General features: G+C 41.1%; 1 protein-coding gene across 1 annotated transcript in view; it reads right to left on the bottom strand.

Moving 5' to 3' along the window:
• Positions 1–17,786: 17,786 nt before the first annotated feature.
• Positions 17,787–18,657, bottom strand: part of chrnd (cholinergic receptor, nicotinic, delta (muscle)) — a 7,697-nt gene continuing 6,826 nt past the window's right edge. The window contains exon 12 of the mRNA XM_080019909.1: positions 17,787–18,657. This exon is cut by the window's right edge and continues 688 nt beyond it. The gene's annotated coding sequence lies outside the window, so the exon portion shown is untranslated.

Genomic DNA, 18,657 nt, shown 5'->3' with positions numbered 1-18,657 from the left:
AATCGCATCTCAGAGCACGACTGACAGGTGCATGCTTATCTGAATGGATATATAGAGCGGCCATTCTGAGTGGCTGGTACTGCAGTCATGAAAATTAATCTATTGAATGAACTATTAAATTCAAGGTTGGGTGAGAATAGGGATATATGAATTTCATTCATAGATATCATTTAACTATATATATATGTCAATGTTTATTTCTGATATACTGTACATATGGCTTGCATGCAAGCCTTGCTGAAAATTTGGATGTATCCATCAGCCAGTGCGGTCAACAATTTCATTGTAACAGCGAGCTCCACCAGATGTCGCTGTTACACTTAGGATTGTGGGTAGTGTAGTCGGCCCGGAGAGCCCTATGGGCTGCAACATAAGAAAACGCATGCAAATTTAAAAAAACACAACGGAATTAACAGAATACGAACACAGTACTGTAGTACTTCTCCACAACATCACGAATAACACATGTTTTTCTTAAAACCGGTTGATATCATACATACTTATGGCTTCTTCAGTAGCAAAAACGTATTTTACACAATTATTTATAAAGTACTCAAACCCTCACCCGAGACAACTACAATTCTGTGCCATTTTGTTATGCATCTTGATGCAATGGTACGAGGGGTTAAGTAGTTATATTGTAATAAAGAGTAGGTATGGGTGAAAAGCGATATGCATGTGTTACTCGGCGTTCATTTGGTGGGGGGAATGTACCTGCGTTGCCAGAATTTACATATGTAATTTGCAAATCCCTGAATTATGTTAGGCCATTTTAAGTGACACTCCCTAAAAGTACATGTCCAGAGCTGTCCAAAACAGTTGATCTTATTTTGGTACCTCTTTTAATTACTGAGATATAGGGCTTCTGGTTGGGTTTCAAAGCTCAATATCTCTGTTAAGGTTTCACTGAAATTTCTCAAACTTACATACTGTATGTTAACCTACTAGATGAGACCTTTCCAAAAATGTAAAAAAATCAGATTCCATCATTATTCCATTTAGATTATCAATAAATGGTCCTGGAATCTACACTTGGCATCCCATTTTTTTTTTTACGTTGTTGATAAGCAGGTATAACATGGCAAATGTTACACTCATTATTGTATCAGCCAAATGGAATTCTGCAGCACTGCTGCTTGTAATAATCACCTCTGAATCCTCCCAATGACTCATGATTAAAGTCCAATGACCTCATTGATCCCACCCATGGATTATTCAGTGTAATCTCATTTCATTTTATGTTTCCTGTTTGATTGAATGAATAATTGGGTGTGGTTCCAACACTAAGATAGAATCGTGTTTCATATTTAAAGCTGAAGTCAGTTGTCTGTTTATTTTGTTGCCAATCTACTGTGCCACCATGTTTCCAAAGTCGATAAATTCAAATTTCAGAATTTTACAAGATTGAATCTGTATAAATGGTCTTTTAAACAAACCTGTTGTCAGTGGATGTTCCAAAATACAGTAATACCAAAGTTTAACTAAAAATGAATGGCTACTTGACATAGTATTCATGGTATGCTCTTAAAGGGGACATATTATGAAAAATTCACTTTGTCAGTGTTTGTGCACATACATTTGGGTCTATGATGGGCCTACTAACACACAAACGGTGAAATAAAACAACCCAGTCAATTTTTTTGTGAGCTGTCTGTTTCAGAAAGTATTTGATTCAACGAGCTGTTCACATTTGCAGCCCCTTCCTATGTCAAGTTGGGGCTCATTAGAATTAGAACCCCCCCCCCCATGTGAGTATCTCCACCTCATTTGCATTTTAAGTGACACACACACACCGAAACAACCCCTCGAGAACAGGATTGGTTTTCTGTCGAGGCATGTAAGAATGGCTTGAGTGCAAAATCTGGGTGGTAGTTTCAGCAAAAAAAACTTCAAAGACATGTTTTGGGGAGCTCAGAGACCTAATTTAACTGTTTGAAAAGTTCAAGTTCAAGTTCAATGATATGGGACTTTTAAGTATGCAACACCGCTCCCTACAGTAGTTCATGAGTCATGGTACACACAATTTAACAGGGTTATTAACTTGTCATGTGGTAGAGACACAGGTGCAACCCTTAACCTCGAGTAAGTTTTAAGTTCATGCTGTACGTACCTTCATCTGCTCCTCCTACGGTGAGAGATCTGGGCTCACTGCCAGCAGGTAAGCATATCATCTGGTTGAGCGAGGTCACTCCGTGTACTTCAAACTTGGTGACAACAAATACCTTCCCACTCTACGCAGCTACAGAAAGAGGTGAGGCTTGTGACTGACAGGATGAGAGCGACCGAGTGTTTCCAGGGGCTGGTGGTTTTTTTTATGTCTATCACCGTCACTCAAGGGGGTAAGTGAAATATTTACAGTCCAGGTTGGTCTTATTGAAATCGGGAATTGGTTGATTTCTGTGTTTTAATCCTGGCCACCCTCTACTGTTTCGAGGAGTGTATAGATGAGTATACATATAGAGAAATTAATAATTACTGTTTTATTCACATTCTATTCAATTTAACAAATTGAACCCTAACCCTGGATAGAACAACAGAAAATCTGCTTCAGTTAAACCGAAAGTGAAAAAATAGTAAAAGTTAAGTCTTGAATCAGATAATATTCTTATATGAACATGTTATTGAAGAAAATTATTAAGAGTAGTTTTTTAAGATCACGGTATAGTATGTTCAATACAATTAAATCAAAAGCAGCAATGCAGCATTTTGTGAATGTATAACTAGCTTTATAAAGGTGACATGACATTAGCATACTGTACCGCATACTGTGTCACTGTTATGGGTTGTTTGGTCTACATAAGTCTATCCCATATACGTAAGCCTATTCCCTTTATCTATTCTATTTTATTTTATTTTATTTTATTCTATATATTTTTATTTTATTCTATAGTATTCAACTTTCTGCATTACGCTTTAGGAATCAGATTGTTGGTCTAGTAGAAAGAAATTTTCTTAGGTAGCTACTGTGTTCAGTCTAGGACATATTGTGTGTAATCATTGGGTGCGTTGCATTAACATTTGTATGAAAGTATGTATATGTATGTGAAAAATAAACCTCTTGAATCTTGAATGAGTGAACTTTGGCCAATAATTATACTTCACTGAAAGGTCTGTGCCAGGATGTTGGATGGTGACGCAGTCATGACACAGTCAAGTGGCGTTCACCTTCTTAAGCTGCCAGGCTGCATTCCTGTACACACTGAGGCAAAGTAATAAAAGCTCAGTTAGACAGTCTTTATATGTTATACATAACATATATATATATATATATATATATCTATGTAAAGAAACATTTGCAAATTGTGCATTTTATAAGGTTTTTATTGTCTCATTTACACCTCCAAAATTTAGCTCTTTTGACCACATCTGCACGAAAATAAGGGACTAGAAACAGGAAGTTGAACCCCTTCCCACTGACAACTTGCTGTAGCCCACACTACGCTTTGGCTGTACAAAAGGCTCAAACGTTTGCCCCATTGGAATACATATAATAATTACAAAACACATAATTATTCACTTATTATTGTGGCACTTATATTGTCTCGGAGCAGATGTACAATGTATAATAGGCCGACACTAATAGAAGACGCCAATACTATGTCATCATTAATTTTATTGATTATAATATATTAATGCATTTTCTTAAATATTTGCTGTTGTTGGTATTGTTTTTCAGTAAAACTTCTATTCTCAACTTTTCTTTCCTCATATAAAACATTTAATTAATCTGCTGTTTTATTATGAGGATCTTTAAAACTCACACATTTAAGACAAGGAGGCCAAGACATACTTCCCAGTTCTTATGCTTGTAATTGATCCAACCGGCTGTGATTTCTCGCTCTATGCTCTCCAGATATACTACAGATATCCTGTTTGTTCGGGGGGAGTTGCCTGCTGCCGTGCAGTTTTGTCCCGTCCTCAGAGGAGATCATTCACTGGCTCCTGGTGACCACAACAAACATCCAGGTCCACTCATACTACGAAGGACAGGACCAATTCACACACCAGCAAGAGCGCTTCAAAGGACGAACCTCCCTGCAGCTCGACCAGATCTCCGTTGGCAACGCGTCGCTCACACTGACTGGGGTGACGCTGCAGGACGCGGGCAAATACAAGTGCTACACCAGCACCACTGCTGACCATAAGCAGTCTTTAATGAACCTGAAAGTGCAAGGTAGTGCACGAGCCTCACTTATTATGTTAATGCTGTGTTTTGAGAGATTATTACGAGTTGGAATTAAACGACAACCGCAGGAATGAGAATAAATAATTTAACAATATCGATTTGTTAGGATGAGCTACGAGTTACGCTGTTTGCTTTTTCTTGATATAACATGTTAAATCTGTTCTAACCAGACTCACTTGATACGCACACGGTGCCACAAGACATTTCTGAGACTAATATTTGATTCATATACTTTTTTAAAATGCATCTTCATTTGTACATAATCCCCTTGGAGCGCTTCCTATGCTCTATTTAAGAATAAACGTAGCTGATGAAATACTCAAGTTCACATGGAACAGTTGCAGAATAGAGTCAGCGAGATTCATATTTAGCCTCAATCTGTTGCTTTGAGGCCTAAATGTGAATTGGTTAATGAGTGGTGCTGGCTCCAAAATCATAACAAAAGGAAAAAAATTAGAAAAGTTATCACATTCTTCAATTGCGGGGACCTAAAACAGGGTCATGGGCAAAAAGGTTGAGAACACTTGACAATTGATTTGTTTTGATGTTGCAATCGAAAAGTGGGTGACCTTTGACCCAATCGAGGCCACCTGCAGGCCTCATTACAACTCATGCGTCCCTCTTGCCTTGTTGCAGCTCCGGTTGGTGCGGTCATCATCGAGCTGGTGACGGACACTGTCACCTGCAGCTCAGCAGGGATCTACCCGCGGCCCGAGCTGGCCTGGTCCACCAGCCCCTCCACAGGTTCAGGACTGAACCAGAATACCACCAACGTCCTTCCCGATCACCAGGGGCTCTATAACATCAGCAGCTCTTTAAAGATCACAGCGGCCAATGACGTGGCGTCCGCCTACACCTGCTCCGTCCGCACTGACGCAGGAACCAGAAGAGCCACAATAAGGCGACTGCGTAGGTTGACGTACTCTGTTCGTACATAATCAGCCCCATTTCTCTGTTTGGGATTAATTGGAAACGTGTTAGTGAGGTGGTTTAAATGACCACAGTGGCAAAGTCACTTTTAACTGCAAGAACATTAAAAGCAATGCCTCAGTCTGGTGAATACCACCTGGCTCAGTATTTTTTCAAAGCTGCATAACTCCTCCTCAGTATAGTATACCAAACGCATGTTTACAGGTGCTTACGGAGTAAAGAGAAGAAGATATTTTATTGTTTTATATCAACCTATGGCATTTTGTTTCAACGTTAAGCACTTTGGACAAATTGTCAAACTAACATGTGAGGTGGTTTAAATGACCACAGTGGCAGCATAGTCTGGAAGGATTGAAGAAAATGAAAGCGCTGAAAGAGAGATTTGCTTGCAACATTTTCTGTCCTGCTTGGTCCATTTCAGTTGACGTATTTAATGTGTTTTTGAAGGATCCGAGGTAAGATTTCATCATTTGTTGCCGCACAGGCTTGCATTCTTCATAATTGTTTCTCAAAGGTAAATAAGTTTAAAATAAAGTTAGGATTGGTCTGGAGATATAAACATTGTTGCTGTTTATTTGCACTTGCGGATCCATAATGGGGGACATCAAAATTAATTGAGATTTAGGTTTGAAATCAAAGGTTAATAAATGTAATCCTCCTCCTCAGTAGTATCTCAGTCAATGAAAAGCTAGATTTTTCAGTATATTCATGTGCTCGTCTCTGAAATATACCAATATCTCAACTTATCTCCATCTTTCTGTCCATCCCTCTGTCCCTTCATTTTCCATCCATCCATTTTTCAGCTACAATTAAAGTTACCGCCAATAATGAGGTAACAATCGACTGCAATGCCTCAATGGCTGCCATGGAGGGTGTCCATTCCATCACATGGACTTTCAACCACACCCAGATAATCTGGGATAAAGGACAAGCCACGACCCCGACCCAGGGAAACTGGGGTGGGGAGGTGAAGGGCGTGTCCGACACAGGCAGCTTAAGGCTCCGTGTCTCCTCAGCCGAGGAGAGCGAAGGGACATACACATGTGAGCTGAGGAGCGACGCTGGGGAAACATACGTGACCAACACCGTGCTGGACATTTCTGCAGCAGCAACGGGAGGCAGTGGTGGGCACCACCCTATTATACTTTCAGTTCAACTCCACTCCCATTTTCTGCTAAACAATTCGGATTTATCATGAGGATGAATTTATACCGTTTGATAAGTTCTTCATAACATTTTCCATAATAATCAGGACGCTTGTGTTTACTTGTCCAGGTATTTATGCACCGAGTGACCGAGTGTTGCTGTCAGGACATTATTGGTGGGATGGATTCCAAAAGGGTTCTGCAGTGTTTGCATGTATTTTGAACGCTTTTTCCTATCATATTATTAACGACAGAAAGAATGATCCACTATATTTACCTTGTTTTAAAGGAGCGCTGTGTAAGATTCTCTGGTGTTGTATCTCTAGCTGTTGAGACGGTGGGTAAACAACCTTCAATTGCAAAATGTTTATCAACTGACCCTCCATGCACGAGTATAAAAAGTCTAAATCGGTGGTCCAATCAAAACATTTTTATTGTTTTTCACCAAAGATTGACTTTGGTGAGAGTGAGCGACTTGTCAGGCTAAACCTTAGAACGCTATCCTTATTAATTGTTTTACGTTTGAATCATAATTTTTTTATTATTAGTATCATTTGCCCTTTGCATATGGAGCATTTCAAGGTAAATTGAGAAATATTAAAGTTAATTTAAGGTTGTCTACATGTGTGAACGGCCAGAGGAGAGAAAAAGGAGAATCTTACAAAGTGCTCCTTTGAAACGATCGTAAACCTCCAAATATGATGATAAAAAGTGTTCAGGGTAGATGCAAACGCTGCAAAGCCTTGATGAGTCTCTCCCATCAATAATGACCTGACAGCAACACAAGGCCCCTCCTTACATAACATAAGGGAGATTCTGGTGGTTTTGTGGTTGTTGTTGTTGTGTTGTGGTTGTTTCTCCACTTGTGATGGCAACTTGTCAACACACTTGTTCTACGGTTTCAGATAGAAGTAGATGGCCATTGATCCCTGTCATAATCGTGTTGTGTGGATTCCTAATCATATCTTTGGTGTACTGCTTAGGAAGGAGACCACAGATAGGTAAGACATCTGGCTGCCCATTTATTCAGCAACACATTTTGCTTATCTTGTACAGTACACTGTCATGATGTTGGTAAAATGGTTCTTAGACTCACAACATACATATGTTTGCTCAGGCAGCGCTGTGAATTCAGGACAAGGAAACTCAGAGACGGTAAGGATTCATGTGTTATCGTACAATAAGGTGCTGCCATGCAGTCTCATCTGTATGACTGACTGTGTTTACACTTTGTCGTTACTGTAAGTTGTCTCAGGAATAAACTCAAGTTTCTTCCTCAGCCCAGAGAACAAGTGGAGTTGGAAATAATACGCCATAACGGTGTCGAACGGCAAACCCCTGAGCAAGGCAGCTCCGAAGAAATGCCTTTAAAAGAAGAAGCCCGATGAACCTGAAACCTGTAAAGCCTTCTGGTCCTTTGTGGAAAGTCTGTATTGCAGTGTTGAATGGGAAAACCTGACAGTGGATTACCAAGTACGGTTTGAGGATTACCAAGCAACAGGCAAGAAAGAGGCTGGATTAAAATGGGTTTTTCACAAGAAACAAAAGCCAAGATGTATTTTGACAATCATATTTATTTTGGATTATCTTCACAATGGATTTATTTCCGTATCCGTATTATCGTTTTTTTCATGAAGGCACCTGGACCCGACATATGGACTTTATATCATGGTTCCTTGAGATGTCTGAGATCTGCATGTGTGCACTAACACTGGGCATTCGCACGCCTGATGCAGCGAAAATGAAGAAATCTCTGCGCTGGTAACCAGGAAGCACCACTGTGCCGCACAGCACTAGTGTAATGTGAGAGCTCGCTGGGTTTGCCATGAAAAATGTTTCCATTTTGAATGAATTCCACTTAAAATACAAAAAAATATTATATATATATATATATATATATATATATATATATATATATAATGGCAACTAGGTCTTCTAGATCAAAATTGCAAGGCTGCACAAATCCATCTTATTCATCAGTTCCAGCAGAATAGCGGCTGTTAGCAATAGTTCAACAGAACAAGTTTCACACGGAAAGTGGGGAATAATCGTAGTAATGTAAGGTTCGACTCTTTTTTTGAGATACGGTTCGCTTGGCAACTCACTCAGTAATAAGAGACGTTCAATTTCAAATCGAATGAACAAACTGAATGAAACAATCTGTTGGCACCGTGCTCCAGCGGGTTATCTCCCAAATAGGAGCCTTTCTGTGTGGAGTTTGCATGTTCTCCCCGTGCTCACATGGGGTTTCCTCCACCTCACGTCAGTAAGGACCCCCCTCAAAAACATGCACCCATCATCGTCTGACCAGCAATGGACACTCATCACCAGGTCCCCGGGCGCGTCCACGTATGCTGCCCACTGCTCCTGGCTGTGGCCCCGGAGGAAGGACAAGCCAGGATGGGTCAAAAGCAGAGGATCCATTTCACCGGCCACCATCAAAGCGTGTGTGTGTGTGTGCAAACTGCGTGACGAATAAAGACTGTTTCTGTTTCTGAATGACATTGAATTGGAAATACCTCTTTGGAATGTTATTTTCACATTAGTCACTCGGATGAATGTAACCTAGCCTGTAGCCGTGTCTGGAGGCATAGCGATATTAGGCTAATGTTACAGCCAATGTAGATTAACTGTAGAGATGGTTCTATGCAGATGTTGTGTTTTTTTACACACACACACACACACACACATGTTCAAGCAGGCGCTAGCAGACTTATCAATCCATCACTGAACAAAGTGAAAAGGATTAACAGATAGGGAGCTCCAATTTGTAAAATCACATTTAGTCGACAATGTATGGAACCCTAGTTTGCAAATTAATTTTTTAGGACCCTGCCCTGTGCTTGTTTGTGCTTGTTGGAATTCTCTGTCCTATCTACTGTGTTGATTCCCTGCCTGTTCTTGGACCCTGGTTCCCTGGCTGTTTCCGGACCCTGGCTCCCTGCTTGTTCCTGGACCCTGGTTCCATGTCTGTTCCCGGACCCTGGTTCTCTGCCTGTTCCTGGACCGTGATCCTCTGCCTGTTTCCTGGGACCCTGGTTCTCTGCCGATGACTTTGCCCTTCACCCTTGCACCTACTCCTGAGCCTCCATTGTGTCTGGCGTTTGGGTTCACCAGACTATATCATAACATAACTAGCTGAGTGATGAGTGATTTCCTTGATAAAATTGTAGAATAGACAAGCCGGCTCATAGTCCCGAAAAATGTATCTATTGAATCGCATCTCAGAGCACGACTGACAGGTCCATGCTTATCTGAATGGATATATATAGCGGCCATTCTGAGTGGCTGGTACTGCAGTCATGAAAATTAATCTATTGAATGAACTATTAAATTCAAGGTTGGGTGAGAATAGGGATATATGAATTTCATTCATAGATATCATTTAACTATATATATATGTCAATGTTTATTTCTGATATACTGTACATATGGCTTGCATGCAAGCCTTGCTGAAAATTTGGATGTATCCATCAGCTGTCTGTTTCAGAAAGTATTTGATTCAATGAGCTGTTCACATTTGCAGCCCCTTCCTATGTCAAGTTGGGGCTCATTAGAATTAGAACCCCCCCCCCCCCCCATGTGAGTATCTCCACCCACGGTTGGAGAAATACCTTTGCTAAGGTGCGGCTTTTTTTCTACCAATTCACGTACCACCTAGGATCTAATGGGAAGTGCTCTGTTGTTGGCTGCACAGACCAGCACAAATCTTTTACAAGAACAATGTTTTTTAATACCAGCTGTCTATGACAAAACTGCAGACAAGGAAAATGTCATTATTTAGAAAGTAATTGTGCTGTGTGCTGTGTTTCTTGCTGTACACTAGCTAGCACTAAAAGCTGAGGCTTACCTGTCAACCCTCCTGCTTTTCCCAGGAACCTCCTATGTTTTACCTTTCTCTCCCGCTGTACTCTCATTTAAATATTTTCCCGTAAATCTCCTGTATTTTTAACCAAGATATAAAATTAAGGGGGTCCACTGTGCGATCAGAGCGATCTCCGCTCCGCTGCGCATCTCTCCACACAAACAATCCAATAAAAACAGTGTTTTTATTGATGTATTTATTTCCTCCGTTTCCTAATTTAATGAAACAAAAGGAGGAGATCCCACTCCACACCACAACCCCACAATGAGGTGCTGCTCCTCACGCCCCACAACCAGAGTGGTGGGGCGTGAGGAGCAGCACCTCATTTGCATTTTAAGTGACACACACACACCGAAACATCCCCTCGAGAACAGGATTGGTTTTCTGTCGAGGCATGTAAGAATGGCTTGAGTGCAAAATCTGGGTGGTAGTTTCAGCAAAAAAAACTTCAAAGACATGTTTTGGGGAGCTCAGAGACCTAACTTAACTGTTTGAAAAGGAGTATGATATGGGACTTTTAAGTATGCAACACCGCTCCCTACAGTAGTTCATGAGTCATGGTACACACAATTTAACAGGGTTATTAACTTGTCATGTGGTAGAGACACAGGTGCAACCCTTAACCTCGAGTAAGTTTTAAGTTCATGCTGTACGTACCTTCATCTGCTCCTCCTACGGCGAGAGATCTGGGCTCACTGCCAGCAGGTAAGCATATCATCTGGTTGAGCGAGGTCACTCCGTGTACTTCAAACTTGGTGACAACAAATACCTTCCCACTCTACGCAGCTACAGAAAGAGGTGAGGCTTGTGACTGACAGGATGAGAGCGACCGAGTGTTTCCAGGGGCTGGTGGTTTTTTTTATGTCTATCACCGTCACTCAAGGGGGTAAGTGAAATATTTACAGTCCAGGTTGGTCTTATTGAAATCGGGAATTGGTTGATTTCTGTGTTTTAATCCTGGCCACCCTCTACTGTATAGAGGAGTGTATAGATGAGTATACATCTAGAGAAACTAATAATTACTGTTTTATTCACATTCTATTCAATTTAACAAATTTAACCCTAACCCTGGATAGAACAACAGAAAATCTGCTTCAGTTAAACTGAAAGTGAAAAAATAGTAAAGGTTAAGTCTTGAATCAGATAATATTCTTATATGAACATGTTATTGAAGAAAATTATTAAGAGTAGTTTTTTAAGATCACGGTATAGTATGTTCAATACAATTAAATCAAAAGCAGCAATGCAGCATTTTGTGAATGTATAACTAGCTTTATAAAGGTGACATGACATTAGCATACTGTACCGCATACTGTGTCACTGTTATGGGTTGTTTGGTCTACATAAGTCTATCCCATATACGTAAGCCTATTCCCTTTATCTATTCTATTTTATTTTATTTTATTTTATTCTATATATTTTTATTTTATTCTATAGTATTCAACTTTCTGCATTACGCTTTAGGAATCAGATTGTTGGTCTAGTAGAAAGAAATTTTCTTAGGTAGCTACTGTGTTCAGTCTAGGACATATTGTGTGTAATCATTGGGTGCGTTGCATTAACATTTGTATGAAAGTATGTATATGTATGTGAAAAATAAACCTCTTGAATCTTGAATCTTGAATGAGTGAACTTTGGCCAATAATTATACTTCACTGAAAGGTCTGTGCCAGGATGTTGGATGGTGACGCAGTCATGACACAGTCAAGTGGCGTTCACCTTCTTAAGCTGCCAGGCTGCATTTCTGTACACACTGAGGCAAAGTAATAAAAGCTCAGTTAGACAGTCTTTATATGTTATACATAACATAGATATATATCTCTATATCTATGTAAAGAAACGTTTGCAAATTGTGCATTTTATAAGGTTTTTATTGTCTCATTTGCACCTCCAAAATGTAGCTCTTTTGACCACATCTGCACGAAAATAAGGGACTAGAAACAGGAAGTTGAACCCCTTCCCACTGACAACTTGCTGTAGCCCACACTACGCTTTGGCTGTACAAAAGGCTCAAACGTTTGCCCCATTGGAATACATATAATAATTACAAAACACATAATTATTCATTTACTATTGTGGCACTTATATTGTCTCGGAGCAGATGTACAATGTATAATAGGCCGACACTAATAGAAGACGCCAATACTATGTCATCATTAATTTTATTGATTATAATATATTAATGTATTTTCTTAAATATTTGCTGTTGTTGGTATTGTTTTTCAGTAAAACTTCTATTCTCAACTTTTCTTTCCTCATATAAAACATTTAATTAATCTGCTGTTTTATTATGAGGATCTTTAAAACTCACACATTTAAGACAAGGAGGCCAAGACATACTTCCCAGTTCTTATGCTTGTAATTGATCCAACCGGCTGTGATTTCTCGCTCTATGCTCTCCAGATATACTACAGATATCCTGTTTGTTCGGGGGGAGTTGCCTGCTGCCGTGCAGTTTTGTCCCGTCCTCAGAGGAGATCATTCACTGGCTCCTGGTGAACACAACAAACATCCAGGTCCACTCATACTACGAAGGACAGGACCAATTCACACACCAGCAAGAGCGCTTCAAAGGACGAACCTCCCTGCAGCTCGACCAGATCTCCGATGGCAACGCGTCGCTCACACTGACTGGGGTGACGCTGCAGGACGCGGGCAAATACAAGTGCTTCACCAGCACCACTGCTGACCATAAGCAGTCTTTAATTAACCTGAAAGTGCAAGGTAGTGCACGAGCCTCACTTATTATGTTAATGCTGTGTTTCGAGAGATTATTACGAGTTGGAATTAAACGACAACCGCAGGAATGAGAATAAATAATTTAACAATATCGATTTGTTAGGATGAGCTACGAGTTACGCTGTTTGCTTTTTCTTGATATAACATGTTAAATCTGTTCTAACCAGACTCACTTGATACGCACACGGTGCCACAAGACATTTCTGAGACTGATATTTGATTCATATACTTTTTTTAAATGCATCTTCATTTGTACATAATCCCCTTGGAGCGCTTCCTATGCTCTATTTAAGAATAAACGTAGCTGATGAAATACTCAAGTTCACATGGAACAGTTGCAGAATAGAGTCAGCGAGATTCATATTTAGCCTCAATCTGTTGCTTTGAGGCCTAAATGTGAATTGGTTAATGAGTGGTGCTGGCTCCAAAATCATAACAAAAGGAAAAAAATTAGAAAAGTTATCACATTCTTCAATTGCTGGGACCTAAAACAGGGTCATGGGCAAAAAGGTTGAGAACACTTGACAATTGATTTGTTTTGATGTTGCAATCGAAAAGTGGGTGACCTTTGACCCAATCGAGGCCACCTGCAGGCCTCATTACAACTCATGCGTCCCTCTTGCCTTGTTGCAGCTCCGGTTGGTGCGGTCATCATCGAGCTGGTGACGGACACTGTCACCTGCAGCTCAGCAGGGATCTACCCGCGGCCCGAGCTGGCCTGGTCCACCAGCCCCTCCACAGGTTCAGGACTGAACCAGAATACCACCAACGTCCTTCCCGATCACCAGGGGCTCTATAACATCAGCAGCTCTTTAAAGATCACAGCGGCCAATGACGTGGCGTCCGCCTACACCTGCTCCGTCCGCACTGACGCAGGAACCAGAAGAGCCACAATAAGGCGACTGCGTAGGTTGACGTACTCTGTTCGTACATAATCAGCCCCATTTCTCTGTTTGGGATTAATTGGAAATGTGTTAGTGAGGTGGTTTAAATGACCACAGTGGCAAAGTCACTTTTAACTGCAAGAACATTAAAAGCAATGCCTCAGTCTGGTGAATACCACCTGGCTCAGTATTTTTTCAAAGCTGCATAACTCCTCCTCAGTATAGTATACCAAACGCATGTTTACAGGTGCTTACGGAGTAAAGAGAAGAAGATATTTTATTGTTTTATATCAACCTATGGCATTTTGTTTCAACGTTAAGCACTTTGGACAAATTGTCAAACTAACATGTGAGGTGGTTTAAATGACCACAGTGGCAGCATAGTCTGGAAGGATTGAAGAAAATGAAAGCGCTGAAAGAGAGATTTGCTTGCAACATTTTCTGTCCTGCTTGGTCCATTTCAGTTGACGTATTTAATGTGTTTTTGAAGGATCCGAGGTAAGATTTCATCATTTGTTGCCGCACAGGCTTGCATTCTTCATAATTGTTTCTCAAAGGTAAATAGGTTTAAAATAAAGTTAGGATTGGTCTGGAGATATAAACATTGTTGCTGTTTATTTGCACTTGCGGATCCATAATGGGGGACATCAAAATTAATTGAGATTTAGGTTTGAAATCAAAGGTTAATAAATGTAATCCTCCTCCTCAGTAGTATCTCAGTCAATGAAAAGCTAGATTTTTCAGTGTATACATGTGCTCGTCTCTGAAATATACCAATATCTCAACTTATCTCCATCTTTCTGTCCATCCCTCTGTCCCTTCATTTTCCATCCATCCATTTTTCAGCTACAATTAAAGTTACCGCCAATAATGAGGTAACAATCGACTGCAATGCCTCAATGGCTGCCATGGAGGGTGTCCATTCCATCACATGGACTTTCAACCACACCCAGATCATCTGGGACAAAGGACAAGCCATGACTCCGACCCAGGGAAACTGGAGTGTGGAGGTGAAGGGCGTGTCCGACACAGGCAGCTTAAGGCTCCGTGTCTCCTCAGCCGAGGAGAGCGAAGGGACATACACATGTGAGCTGAGGAGCGACGCTGGGGAAACATACGTGACCAACACCGTGCTGGACATTTCTGCAGCAGCAACGGGAGGCAGTGGTGGGCACCACCCTATTGTACTTTCAGTTCAACTCCACTCCCATTTTCTGCTAAACAATTCGGATTTATCATGAGGATGAATTTATACCGTTTGATAAGTTCTTCATAACATTTTCCATAATAATCAGGACGCTTGTGTTTACTTGTCCAGGTATTTATGCACCGAGTGACCGAGTGTTGCTGTCAGGACATTATTGGTGGGATGGATTCCAAAAGGGTTCTGCAGTGTTTGCATGTATTTTGAACGCTTTTTCTTATCATATTATTAACGACAGAAAGAATGATCCACTATATTTACCTTGTTTTAAAGGAGCGCTGTGTAAGATTCTCTGGTGTTGTATCTCTAGCTGCTGAGACGGTGGGTAAACAACCTTCAATTGCAAAATGTTCATCAACTGACCCTCCATGCACGAGTATAAAAAGTCTAAATCGGTGGTCCAATCAAAACATTTTTATTGTTTTTCACCAAAGATTGACTTTGGTGAGAGTGAGCGACTTGTCAGGCTAAACCTTAGAACGCTATCCTTATTTATTGTTTTACGTTTGAATCATAATTTTTTTATTATTAGTATCATTTGCCCTTTGCATATGGAGCATTTCAAGGTAAATTGAGAAATATTAAAGTTAATTTAAGGTTGTCTACATGTGTGAACGGCCAGAGGAGAGAAAAAGGAGAATCTTACAAAGTGCTCCTTTGAAACGATCGTAAACCTCCAAATATGATGATAAAAAGTGTTCAGGGTAGATGCAAACGCTGCAAAGCCTTGATGAGTCTCTCCCATCAATAATGACCTGACAGCAACACAAGGCCCCTCCTTACATAACATAAGGGAGATTCTGGTGGTTTTGTGGTTGTTGTTGTTGTGTTGTGGTTGTTTCTCCACTTGTGATGGCAACTTGTCAACACACTTGTTCTACGGTTTCAGATAGAAGTAGATGGCCATTGATCCCTGTCATAATCGTGTTGTGTGGATTCCTAATCATATCTTTGGTGTACTGCTTAGGAAGGAGACCACAGATAGGTAAGACATCTGGCTGCCCATTTATTCAGCAACACATTTTGCTTATCTTGTACAGTACACTGTCATGATGTTGGTAAAATGGTTCTTAGACTCACAACATACATATGTTTCCTCTGGCAGCGCTGTGAATTCAGGACAAGGAAACTCAGAGACGGTAAGGATTCATGTGTTATCGTACAATAAGGTGCTGCCATGCAGTCTCATCTGTATGACTGACTGTGCTTACACTTTGTCGTCACTGTAAGTTGTCTCAGGAATAAACTCAAGTTTCTTCCTCAGCCCAGAAAACAAGTGGAAATAATACGCTATACCAGCGTCGAACGACAAACCACTGAGCAAGGCAGCTCCTAAAAAAAAGGCCTTTGAAAGTAGAAGCCTGATGAACCTGAAACCTGTAAAGCCTTCTGGTCCTTTGTGGAAAGTCTGTATTGCAGGGTTGAATGGGAAAACCCGACAGTGGATATGGATTTATGGATTACCAGGCAACAGGCAAGAGGCTGCATAAAAATGGGTTTTTCACAAGAAACAAAAGCCAAGATGTATGTGGCAGGTTCGCCTACCACACGCCATCCAAGTGGGGTTTTCAGGGACCTCCGGCACAGAGACACAGACGATGGGGTTTCAGACACAGTTTATTGTAGAGAGTGGGCTCAGTGGATCAAGGCCCGGAGCAGATGGACACGTGTCATGACAAGGGCTCCTCTCCTGAGTGTGTGTGGGGATGGCGGTTTTACCTGTTGCTCATTAGACCAACCAACCAGCAACAGGTATGCAGCCATTCTGATCCTGGGACCCAATTACCTAGATCCAGGACAGGTGTGGCTGCTCAAACCACACCATCCCCACACCACAATGTATTTTAACAATAATATTTATTTTGGATTATCTTCACAATGGATTTATTTCCAAATGATGATCGCTTTTTTTATGAAGACATGGACTCGAGGCATGGACTTTATATGGTTGTCCCTTGAGATGTCTGAGATCTGCATGTGTGCACTAACTCTGGGCATTCGCACGCCTGATGCAAAGGAAATGAAGAAATCTCTGCGCTGGTAACCAGGAAGCACCACTGTGCCGCAGCGCACTAGTGTGATGTGAGAGCTCGCTGGGTTTGCCATGAAAAACGTTTAAAATTCTACGTAAAATCCCAAAAGATTGGCAACTAGCTCTTCTGAATCAAAATTGCAAGGCCGCACAAATTCATCTTATTCATCAGTTCCAGCAGAATAGCAGCTCTGTGTTCAACAGAACAACTTTCACATGGAAGCGGGGAATAATCGTAGTAATGTAATGTTGGACTCTTCTTTGAGATGCGCTTCTCTTGGCTACTCACTCAGTTAAAAGAGAAGTTCAGTTTCAAATCGAATGAACAAACTGAATGAAACAATCTTGTTTCATTTGGTTCAGTTGGTGTAACGCACGGTGAGTGAGGGAGGACTTCCTCAGCGATGAACGATCGTCAGAGGAAACGGTCCGGCTCAGAGCTGTGAACGGAATTCTTACAAGAATTATTTCATTCTGTGAAAATGATTTGTTTTGGTGGAATGCGAAGTGTTCATATGTCACATTCAATATGAATATGCCCAAACCTTAAGTCCTCAGGAATAATGTTCAGGTCGTGGGTTGAACATTCCATCACTCAGTCACTCTTTTGAGTCCCGGGTCATTTAAAAAGTTTGTAAGTCTTGCATCACTAACTATTAGTAACCCATAATAATAAGTACAGTTCTATGTGTTTGTTACCTTTCATGAGGTTTGTAGTGCCTGACGGGTAGTGGTGTGCCGTGGGAATATTTCATTGTAAAAAGTCTGCCATGGTAGAAAAAAGGTTGCGAAACAGTGCACTAAGGTGAGTAATAACAGAAACCTTTATTCACAGGTTGCCATAGATGAAGATATGTGACGAAACCTGCCCGTCCTGCACATGTAGTGCTGTCCCCCATGGGTCATTCACACTGAGTCAGTGTTGGCTTCGTTAAGGGTTTTGGGGAGAGATATTCAAACAGTCTGCCTTATTGAGGGGAGGAGTTGTGACTCGTGCGTCTAATCTGACAGTGAGCTTACTCTCAGGTTCCTTCTTACACCATGAGCTCCAGAAAAACTGTCGAAAGCTCACGCCTGTGAAGCCCCCTTGTTTGTTCTTAAAATTTTAACTTTTCGGCGTGTGTTGAAATAATGTTTTGTTTGTGTTCACGGCCAATGTTGTGTTAATTATAAACATTGTAGCGGGAAATCACTGTGAAATGCCACCTCCAGTTTTTGTGTCATCTCCCTCCAACTATGCTAAAAATGTCAAGGGATGAAACATTCACCGCGACTGATAATTCCTCAATGGGACAGGTTAGACAGGACAGACCGCCACACAGTTCTACCACTCAACACGACTGGTTTCCACAATAGCAAATGGAGAGGAAATATGTTGTTTGCTCTCACTCAAAACCGAACCAGCAGCCTTTTTCAGATCACTTCGACTTGAGTTTCCTCTAAAGCATCGCTATGTGTTTGACATATTCCTAACACGTCATGCACGGCAGAAGCAGCACATTCTAGGCGGTGTCACAGAAGCAATGAAGCTCCACCCCTCAAAAATGTATCCCCTCAGTCTGATGACGTTAGCAACAACTGTCTCTTGTCATTCCCATCCGGCTTAGCCTCTTATTTTAGCTAGCACACAACAGCAACACGGCAGGTAGGATGCGTCACAGCCCAGTCAGGG

This window comes from Zeus faber (genome assembly GCF_960531495.2).
Source record: "Zeus faber genome assembly, chromosome: 19".
In the NCBI taxonomy this organism is placed as follows: domain Eukaryota; kingdom Metazoa; phylum Chordata; class Actinopteri; order Zeiformes; family Zeidae; genus Zeus; species Zeus faber.
The sequence above is the reverse complement of the archived record's forward strand: the minus strand, read 5'-3'. Positions and strand labels throughout refer to the sequence as shown.